Below are 14,710 nucleotides of genomic sequence, written 5' to 3' on the forward strand. Positions count from 1 at the left end.
TTTTTATTAGTATGTTATCTTTCCTTGAAATTTAAAAATCTCATAGGATTTCATCATGATCATTTTTAAAACTCCTTCCATGACGGTTCTAGGATTTCTTGACCATATTTAGAAGTTGGCTGTGAACAGCTTGGAAATGCAATAGTGCAAGTCACTTAGTTTATCTACCTTAGAAACCGTAACAATATTAAAAACAAAGAAATGAACCCCCACCCCCCAAACTGCTTGGGAAATGCTTCTTTAAAATGAAATTTTTTTTTTTTTACATCTTTCACACCTCCCAAAGCCAGATTTTCTTTTAATAAGTTTTTTCTTTCAAAATTGCTATTTATATGTGACAACACTCACACATGTCACTTCTCAAGAACCCTGAGTTATTTCACTTAGTGTTAATGGGGCAGACCCCTTGGCGCAAACTCACTATTACCTATTTAGAAGTTATTGTGTCCTGTTGCTGTGTCTTTCTCTCAAGAGATAATAGATATATGGCTCTGAGATGGAAAACAGAGGCTGGATATTCAAGATTCCACTCCAGAAGTGTTGCCTACTCTGGGTTAACCCTCTCATTTATTTGTTTAACAAGTGCTTATGAAACTCATCGGCTGGAGTAGGTACAGAGGAAGCACAGGGCTCAGATCTCATGAAGAAATTCAGTGGGACAATATTATCCTTGTTCCCTTTCTTTACCTTTTTTCAGCCAATGCTTCATGTTTCTCAAAGGGGTCCTTTGGAGGAACAGGGAAACAAAAAGCTATATTCTTATATTCAATGAATCTAATGACTCTAAAGGGTAATGTAAAGAAATAAACATTATCTTTTTCTCTTCATTTACCTACTTACCTGTTTGTCTATCTAATTCTGCTCTGCTATCTCTGACTTCCTCCTCTTTCTCCTGGGAATAGCACCCTAATTTTCCTTGGGGGAATCCACCTTCCTCCACTGCCAGCCTAGGTGGTTGAATGAGGTTCCATGTCCACCTCAGCTTCAGGACAGGACATGGGATCCAGGTCTGGCTGGTGAAGGGAATTCCTGGGATTTTAGCTGGAATTGTCAGGAAAAGGCACTCTCATCTGGGGTTGCTAAACTGGTGGAGTTCAATCCTAGAGGTGCCCATGACCACCTTGCCATCAAAGTGGAGAAATTATATGAAAATGAAGCTGAACAGGGAGGAAGAGGAATTGAATCATGAAGAAAGACACGTTTTTGATGAGACCATCTGAGTGCTTGAATTAAACCGGGCTTAACATTGGGCCTATAAACTTTTCAGTTATGTGAACCAATACTTTTTTAAAATCGATTTGAGGGGGGCTTCTCTCACCTGCAAGTAAAATATGTAGGCCAGGGGCCCCTGAGGCAGCCCAGGGAGTCGGAGAAGCCTTCCTGAGAAAGTCACACCTAAATGGTCTCCCAAAGGAAGTCTGGCTAAGAGGAAAAAGGAGTGTCTTCAGCGAGGAAATAGCCTTTTGGAAAAAATGTGGTTGAGGAAGAGCATGGTTTAATTGAATTGAAAGCTGTTCCCTTTGGTTGGTACACACAGCGTGAGAAGGACCGGGAGCAGGAGCACCATGGAGACACAAGGCTGCTGAGGTTGTGTGGGGCCAGACAAGGCATGACTTTATCCTCAAGGCAAGGGGAAGGGTTTTCGGTGGGGCCGTGAAAGACCCAAATTGCATTCTAGAAGTGTCTGACAGCCATGTAGAAGACTGATTCAAATGGGCAAAACACACATGTCAGAGTAACATGATGGTGGCCTTTCTTAGCAGTGGCAGTGGGACAGGAAAGGAATCAATGACTTAGAGCGCTTTGTAAGAGAATGAGGAGGCTTTGGGGTCTGACTGGGAGGAGATGGGGGGAAGGAGGAGTCAGGGAAGTGGCTGAGTTCCTGGCTTAGGCACTGGCCGAAGGCAGTGTAGAGGGAGAGCATCCCAGGGGGAGAAGGTCTTGGAAGAAGCACATTCAGTGTTGGAGAATTTGGGTGTGAGGTGTTTGGCATATTTGGGGGAAATGTGGGATCCATGGAATAGTCCAGTCAGCTGTGTCAGGAAAGTGAGAACTGAAGATATATAAATGTGGGAGGTGTGGTTGTGACTGACACCATGATTGTAGATGAGTATTTTGGAGTCAACGTGTTAGGTAAGGAAGGAAGAGGGCTTGGGGAAGAAGCCTGAAAAACACTAACATGTAGGGAATGACCAGAAGAGAAATCATTCCAAAAGGAGCCTAGAAAGAATTAATGAGGAAGACAGAAGAAAAATCAGGAGACCATGACACCTTAAAGGCCAAGACTTTAGAGAGTATGTCAAGGAATGCTGGGAGTGGCCAGCAATCTCTGTACCAATGGATGAAAGATGACTCCAGACTTTGTTGTGAAAGAGAGAAGGCAAGGGGGTCAACGCCCAGAGACGAAGACCCTTTGCTCTTCTTTGCTCCCGCTTTTATTGGTCCTTTAGGATAATCATTAATCTTTATCAATGTTTCTCAAGGACATGATGTGTGACAAGGGGTCTTAGTGGAACTAGGAGGATCTGTTTACAGGAAAGATACGATATGCTAATCTGCATGTTCTACGAGTTCTGCTAAACATAGCCTAAGGGACAATGCCTACATCTCTGAGATCACAGGGCGGCTGTTTGGGCTAAGAAAGCTTTGGGGAAGGCAACTCCCTGCGGCATTCCTACGGCAGAATGCTCACGCAGGCCTCGGCATTCCAAAGGCCTACGCCCATCTCTGAAACCTTCCATCAACCCCAGCGGCCTCCATGTTACATTTTAGCAAGCCAGGTATTATGGCTGATTTCATGCTCTACATTAACCCCAACAAAGGAGAAGGTGGCAAAGAGTCAAACATGCTACTTAGGGGCCAACAACTGCTGTGAGTTGGGGGAGTTATTGTTACTACTTGTCTGACAGGTGGGACCAGAATGCTCATTGCAGAGAGATATGGGGTTGTTGGGGGGAAAAAAAAGAAATTTTGATAAATACTTGATAACACATGTCAAGGTTTCAAAAGAAGGAAAAGCTGGTCTTCAGGATAGAAGGAGAATTTGGAGGGCTTGCAATAATTCTGGAAGGGATGGCAAGGAAAGGAGACAGAAGAGAAAGAGCCAGGGAGCTAACAGGGGCCCCAGATCATTTGTGATGGGACACTTCCATGGAATGTCACAGAAATTCCATAAAATGTCATAAATTTGTGCTCCATTGAAGTGATGATTGTTATTTTCTAGAAACTGAAAGAGGGGCTGCGTTTCACCCTGGAGAAGGTGTGGGAGGGAACGGAGAGTAGGTGAGAGCCCTGAAGTTGAAGCTATGGAGGAGGCCTGGCAGACGTGGGTGACAGAGCTGGCTGGAGGTGGGCCCAGCCTTCCTGGATGTAAGTCTGGGTCTCCCATTTATCAGCCTTGGAACCACCCTGAGTCTCAGTTGCCTTGTCTGCAAAAATGAGGATAACAGCACTTCCCATGTATAGGACTCTTGTCAGGATTCCATGGGTTACCACATGTGCTGGCACGCAATAGGCTCTTCATAGACCTTGGCTGTTTCCACACAGCCCTTTGGAAGGGCTTTGGGCTTCCACAGGCCATGGAATTAGGGGAGATTAGGCAATTTCTTCCAGAGCTCAAGGTTAAGAGAAGTTCCCCAGTGAGGCCCCCATTATGTAAGAGAAGGACTGAAATGGTCTGTGGATTTAGCCACAGGGATGATGTTACTGATCCTGGAGAGGGCAGTTGTAGTGAAGAATGTGGACCAAAGGCAAATGGCGGTGTGTATATTCAGAAGTCAGTGAGGGGGGACAATTTTTAAAGAAGTTTAGCTAGGAAAGGCAGGAGAGGGAGAGAGAGAGAAATAAAGAGCTGGCATGGGATCTTATCTCAGAGGCCCCCCATTCACCCAGGGTAGTAGTAGAATCGTCTCTTCTACTAAAGGTGATACCTCGATACAACAAAACTTGCAGTCATAGTTCTTTACTCTATGTCCCTACTCTCATTTAGATTTAAAGAACACAGTCAAGACACAAAAAGTTCCCTGTTGGGAAGTTTAAATTTGAATCTGATACTTTAAAAGAGGCCTATTAATTTGCCATGTTTGTGAACTGAGACCTCATCTGCGTCACACAGTCCTTCATATTTTCATCCCGAGGGGAGAGAAACATCTTACCGGCATCTCATCGCTCTTCAATAGCTAGAGGCATTATCAGAAATTGAGATAATTACCCATAACAGGAATAAATGAATTTTGAGTACATGGGCTCCCACCTATTATAGGCAGGGCGAAGGAGGTTAACAAGGCAGGCGACTCGTGGCTGGAGGAGTACACATAAGTCATTCTTTTTTTTTTTTTTTTTAAATATTTATTTACTTATTTGACAGAGAGAGAGACAGCGAGAGAGGGAACACAAGCAGGGGTAGTGGGAGAGGGAGAAGCAGGCTTCTCACAGAGCAGGGAGCCCAATGCAGGGCTTGATCCCAGGACCCTGGGACCATGACCTGAGCCGAAGGCAGACACTTAACGACTGAGCCACCCAGGCGCCCCTCACATAAGTCATTCTTAATTGGAGGTGTCACCCTTGTTCCCCTGAGCTGCTGCCAAGGAACTTTCTACATGTGACTTGAGATAAATGAGCAAGCCAGGGAACTGTTTGCATCTCTAAAATGAACTGCTAGGCTAGTCCTTTGAAATCCTGAAGGGGATGGTGGTGATTAAAGATACATTTTTTACAACTTAGTGTAAAAGGCAGTCAAGAAGTCTGGGAGGAAGAGGCGGGGCTCGGCGAAGCCCAGGAGCAATGACTCCGGGATGCTGTATTTTGCATTGTTTTTGTTACCTATGCTCGAGGCAGTCTGGTTTGGGAGACACACCAGGAGGAGCACCATCAATCATGAAATCAGAGCATCAGTCCTTCTTGGTAAAGAACAAAGGAAGCAAAGGGAAGCCTTGAAGGTAAAACTATACGAACATCTTCTCTTCCATAACAAGCTCTTCTGCTCCTGAAGAGATGGAGTCCCTCCTTCTTTGGAGATTCTGCTCTCAGTAGCCACATGTTGAGTGTGATCGGATGAAGCCATAGAAATAGCTCTGAGTGGAGAGTCAGTGGTTTGAAGTTATAGGTCTAGCCTATTCACACCTCTGCCACTAATTTGGTGATTTGCGGCAAGCTGTGACCCCTTCAAAACTCTTTTTCTCCCACATGTAAAATAGAAAGCAGTTGGCTACAGGGATTCTTACCTATTATGGGATTTTGAGCATCTGGATGGGCGGGCAGATGGGCAAAATGATGTATAGCTATGATAAAGAGGTTCTAAAGAAAACAGCTTGTGTATTTTGCTTTGGGAATTATGTGGGCCATTTGATTGTATGGAAAAAGCATGGGTGTGAAACCTAGACATCTTGGGTTGGCACGTGCCGACAATAATACTCTTACATAAAAGTTTGGATAAACACTTATTATACATTTGCCTTCACCCCAAATATTTGGTTTTCAATTTCTTAATCTTCTGGAATGCCTGAAACTACTTTTGGCATTTTGAGCATTCCTGGGGTACAACTTTATGTTATTTGAAACGGAAATGGTGTAAATAACAAAATAACACAGTTCCTGCTAATCAACTCAAAATCTTCCAAGTCACACAGACCATGAGAAACCAGAACCTGTTTTCCTGGACGGGGAATGTATTTGCTCAGTCCACGAAATTGAGATCAAACTTGGATATTATTTTCCAGGTCCTAGTCTTTGGAAAACAGATGAAGAATACCCCGATGGCATGAGATGTTTTGTGAATAGCAAACTCTATAAACATTTTCTTAGGAACCACACTTTTTCCCATGAGTAAATTAGATAGGTCGCAGGTGTATTTTCATGAACTTATTTTATGCTTAGCATGGAACATGGCATATATTCAGCGCTCAAAAATGTTTGTTGAATAAATGAATGAATGCATGTATAGATGGTATTTAAAAGAAACTGTAAAATCTATCATTAGGAATTTTACTAATTAAAATTTAATTATTGCTATCAATTTTGATCTATTATGTATATAAAAGGATCGACAGTTAATGAATTTCTGAGTAGATGCTTCTGAACTTTTCTTGAGATAGTCCTAATAACTTTGGAAGGCTCCTAATGACATCTGGCTTTCTTTAAGAAAAAAAAAATTGAGAAATAAACGAACCAGTCCACCTGGTTATCCAGATATCTATGGACCAGTCAGGGAATGATTTAATCTTGGAGTAGCTTCCCAGATTCTCAGAAAAGCCTCTCTCTGTTAAAACCTTCTTGAGTCTCTGGTGGTGCCATTTGAATTATGGGTACCCTTAAATTCAGAGAGAGAGATCTAGGAGGGAATAGGGTTGACTAAAGGAAGGTATGATCACTTTTGACACTAAGAGAGCATACTCACCAAGATGAGTAGGAAAGTGCTAACTATCCATTTACTTTTCTGGGCTCTGATGAAAAACGTGAGTGAAGATATTCCTATCTGTCTCCCATGGGCTGCATTTTGGCAATATTTAATTTGGATCATCTATTTTCCTTTTTAATTAAGATAACTTTTCCTGGAGGCTTTGCCTGTGGGAAATAAACTCTGCAATTCATGACTAATAGCGCAGCATCATCTTATCATTACATCTGCTAATGAATGCCCAGAATGTATGCACTACCAAGGACTAGCAGTTTGGGACCAGATGTCTGAAGGGTCTCTTTGCATTTTGACAGTTGACATTTGTAGAAAATTTATTTCCAGCTCTGTTTGATCACATATTTATTAGAAGAGGAATATGGGGTGTGTGTGTGTGTGTTTCTTTTCTTCCAGCAAGGAGTCACAGAACACCAGGGTTGATCAGTCCATCCATCATCCTCCTTTAATTATGATGAGAAACAGGCCCAGAGAGGTGAAATTACTTGACCAAGGACACTATTAGCTAGAACAAAAGCTCAAGTCCCCTGAAATTTGTCATAGGCTATATTGCCACTTCTTGGCAAATTCTAGGTAAGTTCTATACTTTTATTTGAGGCTTCACTTGAGGCAGAAGATGGTATTTTGAAGAGCTCTCAAAGTGTGACTGTTCCAGCTCCAAGATTCTTTCTTCCTCAGTCATAAGCTCACGTGGCTCAGGATACCCTCTTTCTTGAAACCTGACCTCAGATCATACATGTGGCAACTGATCTGTGTATCCCTACAAGGATGGCAGCAGAACAAAAATTTGTGTGTGTGTGTGTGTGTGTCGGGTGGGGGGCAGATTGTAAGGGTGTGTGGATGTACAAATCTACAAGTAAACTTTGGGCCATCAAACTGTTTGCCTCCTCTTTGGTTCTTATCCAGCTGATCTTCACCGTGGTGAGGGGCTGCAGGCTTGGGCATCCGATCAGGTCCTCATGCTCTGGTTCTTGCCCTCCAGGACTGGACAACTATGGGGTATTAGCCTGGTCACCAGCCCTGGTCAGGCCCAGATCTGGCATTTACCCCAGGGTGTTGCTTCCTTGTTGTGCTCTCCCAGTGTGGTAGAAAGGTAGCTATCAAAGTGGTGGGGCTCCATATCGTCTCTGACACCATCTTGGGCAGACTATCTTGTCTTGCTGTATCTCTGTCTCTTCATCTGTACATGGGGATATTTGTGTCTCAAGAATAAGGATATGTGGAACAGGACCCAGAATTGTCCAAACTGGCTTTGAGTGATTATGCCACATTGACTGGTGCAGTTTGGCTCAAACTGGGAGCCACTGTCTTCACCTCACTGGGAGAAGGCAGCCGTCCCTAGTCTCAAAATCTCCTGAGATTGGTGGCTTCCTCCTCCAGCGGAGGTGGTGGTGGGGGGTGAGGGTACAAACTCCTATGGGCTGCTGAGGTCTTCAAGTGTTAGGCAGCTGGCTTTCCCAGCAATCAATGTAAGCAGCCGGCCCCTGAACTCAGGTTACCTGTTTGTACAAGATGGCTCTCATGCTTGCCCCATATGAAGAAAGAACAATAGGGGGTAGCACCCTGTGCTGGAACAGGATGCTTTTGTTACCTCAAAGCACCTCCAACCCCACGTGAACTCCAACAGGACTCTCTGCAGAATGCTCCAAAATCAAAGACTCTGTACATCTATTGCTCTGACTTGAGCCTTATCAAGTGATGCTTCTGTGTTTCCCCAGACCCTTAGAATATTAGGCCATTGTGAGGATCAAATGAATTAATCCATAAAAAACACTAAGGACGGTGCCTGATGTTCTCAGCTTTCCAATGGACATAATCTCTCAATTAAAAGGACCGTAGTGAGTTAATAGTTGTAAAAGCCATGTGTAAACTATAAAGCACATACACATATTACCTATTATCATTATCGGCTGTATCTTTTGTATCATAATATTTTCTTCATCCAACCTGGGGTATAAAAAGAAATGAGGGCCATGTCAGTATTTATTGGAGAATGGAAAGGTATGGGGTATATATGATGAGGATTAACTAGGCAGGAGGACTCTCCATTTCATTGGTTTTCCTCCAAGGAATATCTTCATCTTTTAAAGGACCTACAGGAGTTGGAAGAATTAGACTTGTCTTCTGTCTTAGAATGGGTAATTCCTTTTTCCTCCCTGTGTAGAAACTACCCCGGATCATACCTGTGTCTTTCTGCAGAAAGTTGTTAAAAACTTAGTTCTTTTTTCCTCACACTTTCAGATGTATAAATGCATCTTTATGTACTCCAACACAGTCTCAATATGAATATGAGAAGGATGAATTCCTGTTAAATATACCACCAGGTTGCTACAACCTAAAATAAGAAATGATATGTCAATAAGCCTGGGACATGAATCTGATTATCTCAACTTATGTGCACATGAGGGGCCTACTGTGAATATGGCAGCAAGGAGAATATTCAGGTGGCTAAAATTACCTCAGGAGTGACACTCTAGAAGCCTGAGAGCCAGCCTTGATTCCCCTCCAGAAGAGGTCTTTTCATTTCCACCTTCAATATATCTTAAAGTCATTTACTTCTATGTGCACTGCTGTCTTAGCCTAAGTCACACCATCTCATGCATGAACTGCCATAAGAGCCTTCTGGCTTGTCTCTCTGCTGATACTTTTGCCCTACTCCAGCTAATTCTCTACAAAGAAGTTAGAGTAATCTTAAAAAAAAATTTTTTTTTTTTATTAAGTGAACTCTACCCGCAACACGGGGCTCCAACTCATGATGACCCTGAGATCAAGAGTCGCGTGCTGTACTGACCGAGCCAGCCAGGCACCCGTGGAGTAATGTTTTAAAACATAAATTGGACCATGTCTCTCTCTGAGCTCCAGTAGCTCTCGTGCTTGGAATAAAACCCAAACACTTCAACATGGCCTACAGACTTCTGTGTGAACTCACAAACTTCTCCTTTGTGTGGGGAAAAGGCAGCTACACTGGCTTTTAGTTTCTTCTTAGGCACTCAGAGCTTTTGCACATGCTGATTTTTTTCCACAGGACTACTTTCCCCCTCTTCGCTCTACATCTTCTTTACTCTCCTGCTGCTCTCAGCTCAAATGGCTTCTCGGATGCACACAGACACACATGCACACACACTCCCATCTGAATAACATCCTGTCCTTTATCATCTTTGAACACCCTGGCTTTGCATTCCCTACGCTTATATCAGAGCATATAAATGCACCTGTATTTGTTAGTGTATTTATTGAATAATTTTCTTCCTCAGCGGATGGTGAGATCCAGGAGGAGGGAGACCATGTTCGTTTTGTTCACTAATGAGTACTTCATCTCTCACACGGTGCCTGGCACATAGTAGGTGCTCAAGAGACTTTGATAAGTGAACACATATTCACATTGTCATAAGTTGTCCTGGTAAGCTCTAAAAGCTAAGGAGTCTCAGTGGTTTCCATTGAGTTGACAGTCTAGTGTGTGAAGAAGGCAACTGTCTAGAACCCATTGGGAGACCTGGATTCTAGATCTGTCAGACCTTAGGTAAGTTAAATCTCTCTGAACCTATTTTTATCCTTGGTAAATTGAGGAAAATCAAGACTTCTAATACTCACCCTTTATACCCCTCAGAAGGGTTGTGAGGATCAATGGAAAGAATTGTACTAGTGCTTTGGAACCTTAACATATTTATACAGATTTATGTTGTTGTCATCATTAAATGGAAAATTGTGTCTTAAAGCAGAATAGGAAAAGGAGGAAAACCAGAGGGAAGGAGAAGAGACAAATGAATGACAGCCAAGAGGTCGTTGGTAATAAATACAGTGGCCTGGGATATGTTGTCCAATTTTTAAAATTCCAGTATTTAAGAAAAGCCAAACCAATCAAAACAATCATAAAGCATTTATAACATGTAGATTTTTAGGCTCTTTATGTCTTTGGCAAATTGCCTAGCAAATGAATCCCACTCGATTGAGAGCAGATGTTATCTATATTTTTAAACTTCTTAGATCTTTATGATTTTGGATATCACATCAACAGCCAGTACTTTTGTCATGCCTTAGTTCTTACCTTCCCCAATTTTCCTTTCCTTTTGTAAATTATATGCTAATTTCTAAACCTGTATGAAATCTTTTATGATGCTAATGATTCCTTTTTTATGCCCATTTAATATACTTAATTCTGAAATTCTCAATTCATCAGGCAATTTAAGCAAAAATTATAAAACACCCATTATAATCTGTCTCAGTGCATTTACTATGGATGATTTTAGCTCAGAATGTATTAGTTAAGCCGTAGCTACAAAGTTTAATAGTGACATCCTTTGACTCCTGGTTTTACAATGGTTTTACGTGGGGGGAAAAAGTACTTGTTTCTGGTCTGAAATATTGTACAGCTCAAGTATGACAGAGAAACCTCATCTTTCCCTCATTTTTGGCTTCCAAGTAAGAAAGAAGTCACTGTGAATATAATACTGTAATTAGCTGTCATTTTTTTTTTTTTTATAATGGATCAAGGAAGTGTTTTATTTCATTCAATGTGAATTTAAACTCTTTAAAGAAAATGTATATTTGGTACATAGGAGGTCCTCTACGTATGCTTAGGATTTTACCATCTCTTTATTTGATAAAACACAGTACAATATTACAGAACTATTCTAGGTGCTAGACATTGGAAAAAAAAAAAGCATATAAGATAACCCTTGGCTATTTTTTACTTTTTTACTCATTTGTGTCTTTGGCTCAGATTTCAGTTAGGTAAAATTTATCAAATCCAGACTTGGTATGAAGATTCTTGATAGTCTAGAGACTTCCTAGACCATTAACAAATGCTTGATGATTGATGATCAATGCTGGTTTGCAAAACCTGTGTTGTCCCTAGCTACACACACACACACACACACACATGCTTTACCACTTATTTATTTATTTTTTAAGATTTTATTTATTTATCTGACAGAGAGAAACAGCGAGACAGGGAACACAAGCAGGGGGAATGGGAGAGGGAGAAGCAGGCTTCCTGAGGAGCAGGGAGCCCGATGTGGGGCTCGATCCCAGGACCCTGGGATCATGACCTGAGCTGAAGGCAGACGCGTAATGACTGAGCCACCCAGGCGCCCCTTTACCACTCATTTAAATTCACTTAAATTTTCTAAAAATAAGGATGCCTCATAGAATCTTGTTGACATGCTGTATTAATCAGAATATTGGCTCGGCTGCGTCTACAGAAACCATAAAACAGTGCTTCACACCAGAAGGAAGTTTTTTTCCCTCATATGTGAAAGTCCAGGTTGTCAGGGAGTCTAGAGGAAGGGTAGCCCTTGACAAGGTTATTCAGGGACCCAGAGTCCTTTCTGTTTTGTGAGTCTAGTATCCCTCCATCAGTGTAGACAATGATGTCTCACTACTATGTTTCTGTGCCCAAACCAGAAGGAAGGGCAAAGAGAAAGTGGGAGACAGAGTTTCCACTCAAAAACATGACCTGAAAGTAATGCAGTTTACCTCTCACGGGCCGTGGCATTGAACTCGGTTATCTGACTATACCAAACCAAAAGGGAGGCTGAGAAACTTAGTCTTCAGGTGGGCAACCATGTGTCTAGTAAAGTTCAGGGAGGGTAGAATGGATATTGGGGAAAAATTAGCAATCTTTAGGAGATGTCCTGACTCCTCCTTCCCCCCGCCCCCATGTATACTCCTCATTTTCTAAGGAGGTCAAGATTTTGTTTCATAAAAATCAATTAAAATATGAAAAACTGTAAGAGTTTTAGAGCACTCATGAGCCCAACATCCAGGATCTACAAATGTTTCACCCTATTTCTTGATTGAGTCCCAAAGCATGAAAGTTTAAACTCCTCAAATAATCCAGTTCTCTACTTTAGTCTTAAGAACTAGTTACATGGGCAGTTTTTCTTCCTCACTAGTTAGAAAGATGTCCATTGGGAAGAAACGTGCTACCGCAGAAGCAGCCTATTAGTGACAAATTATAAAATTTTACATACGCATTATAAGGTAAACTCCTAATGGTAACGTCTAGAGCTGGGGCTGAATATGACCACCTCCCTGGCTGAATCCTCCTTGCAGTCATTCGTTACTTCTCTCTGACATCTACCCTGGCGTCTGGGGATTCTTTAAAGTATTCATTTATTCATTCACTCGGTCAATATTTATTGAGTAGCTGTTATGTCCAAGGCAGCGTGCTGGCTGTCGGAGGATGCAGATAAAAGAGTGAAAAAGTATACAGTCCTTGCCCTTAAGGTACCTGCAATCAGGAAGTGAAGACGAGGGATCCACATAATTAATTAATTAATGCCGTAATGTGTGATGGATGTTGAAGCTATAGGGTGGGTGATGGGTGGTGGTTCAGAAGCAGATTCAGTCTTAACTGGTGTGGAAATCTGCTTTAGAAAGGAAGTGACCAGTAGGATGTATAAGTTTTTTTTTTTTTTTTTAAGGTAATGACAAGAGAAGACCTTCTAGACAGTGGGAACAACATGAGGAAAGTAGTAGTGATGGGAAAATTTAGGGTGCTGAGTGGGGAGCCTGAGGCTGAGACTCCCCTAACCTGGGAGATGGGGGGTGGAATCTGAATGACACAGTAGACACAGACACTGACTCCCTAAGGCAGCTTTTCCCAGTGTTGGGGAAGGTATCTTAAGGGTATGATGCATCTGCAAACTCATGCTACTTGTCCAGTCACTCCCTAGGCTCCGAGAAGCAGTGCTCTGGCCAGGGACAGATCCTCTCAATGGCCCCTCCATCTCCCGCCCTTCCAGAATGACTGGGCTCCTTATTTCCTTATGCAAATGAAAAGCATTCTAAAGCCTGACTCTCCAAGTTAACTTCTGGACATCAACATGGTCCAGCACACTTCTTGAAATATAGAAGGAAAAAGCAGTGTGCTGTATTACTGTTCTTATCTTTGTGGTTTTGAACTTGCAAATAGCAAATCTTCCTTTACTGAAGAGGATAGGGAACTCATCTCACTGCCACAGTTTGGGCAAATCCTGGGAAAACAACAGACAGATGAGATTTAGGAAAGTAGATTATTCAAAAAGTCACTTTAAAAACATATACAAAAGAAAGCTGTTTTATCACTTTTCATGGCTCTCAAAAGTGAGACTCTCATGAGTTAATTTCTTTTTTTTTTTAAAGATTTTATTTATTTGCCAGAGAGAGAGAGAGAGAGAGAGCACACAAGCAGAGGGAGTGGCAGGCAGAGGGAAAAGCCGGCTCCCCACTGAGCAGGGAGCCTGATGCGGGACGCGATCCCAGGACTCTGGGATCATGACCCGAGCCGAAGGCAGATGCCCAACTGACTGAACCACCCAGGCACCCCTCATGAGTTAATTTCTTATATACAAGGGAGACATCCAATCTTTAGAGTATTCAACAGTCCTAAAAGTTAAACAAAAACATTTGCGTTTCTGTGCTGAGCTCAGGGGATTCTGCATGAGATTCTTGCCTGCCACTGTCCTGGAACCTGAAACAGAATACAGGCAAAATTTTAAATTGGGATTAAAATGTTAATTTCTCTCCCATATTTCCACTTACAGCAGTTTCTGAACTCACTGAGTTGAAAAGAATGGTTTCCACTTTGCCACCATCAGACAGTGTCAGACTGAACTACGAGCATTTCATTCAGGAAGAAGTGTTTTGATTTTGATTTACATCTAGATGAGGCTCTTTGCAGATGGAAGACTTAAGAGATGTTGTAGCAGGAGACCAGATTCTGGCTGAGGAAGAATCCAAAACAGAGAGAGGGATTGGAGAGCCTACCAAGTAACTGATTATTTTGGTTCTATCTTCCTGTCTCAACAGGGATAAATGCTAGTGTAGGTGAAGTGTTTTGGCCTCCTAGGAAGAAAGGGAGTAGAGCAACCCAAGGTGGTATGAATGTCTTCACTATTATTTATGAGGGTTAGAGCTGAGTGACAAAGCTCAGAAAAATTTTGCTGCAGGTCTCTCTTCTCCAGGTGCAAGATACACATTAAGCTAGTGAGTGGGAACAGCCAAGTGTTTTTTGATTTTATGACCCAAAGCCCTGTTTACTTATCATTTATTGGCTCTGTTCTAAGTATCTAAGGATGATTATGTAGATTGTTCATGGGGCAATTTGGTAACAGACCCATGAATAATAAATCAGCATGAACGTTCCGACTAGACTCTTCTAACCTTTCCTACTCCTTTATTAAATTTTCTCAAAAACTTTTTTTGTGTCCTGAGATATTGCGCATTGGAGGAAGATCTGTGTGCGTGTGCCAAAAGGACTTTTGGTAAACTATCAAATAGACTCACTTTGTCAGTTAGGTTGGCATGCTTCAGTCCGGT

The 14,710-nt window shown here is 42.1% G+C and overlaps 1 long non-coding RNA gene across 2 annotated transcripts in view; it reads left to right on the forward strand.

Annotated features, from left to right (window-relative positions):
- LOC118521734 (uncharacterized) overlaps positions 1 to 14,710 on the forward strand; it is an 84,356-nt gene that overhangs the window by 43,721 nt on the left and 25,925 nt on the right. Inside the window, exon 3 of one of the 2 annotated variants that reach the window (XR_004910268.2) lies at positions 9,664 to 9,723. The exons of the other annotated variant lie outside the window; for it this stretch is intronic. This is a non-coding gene — a long non-coding RNA (uncharacterized LOC118521734). Of the gene's footprint in view, positions 1 to 9,663; positions 9,724 to 14,710 lie in introns of those variants that run through there. 2 annotated transcript variants of the gene reach the window in all.

Source organism: Halichoerus grypus, chromosome 14 (assembly GCF_964656455.1).
Source record: "Halichoerus grypus chromosome 14, mHalGry1.hap1.1, whole genome shotgun sequence".
Lineage (NCBI taxonomy): Eukaryota > Metazoa > Chordata > Mammalia > Carnivora > Phocidae > Halichoerus > Halichoerus grypus.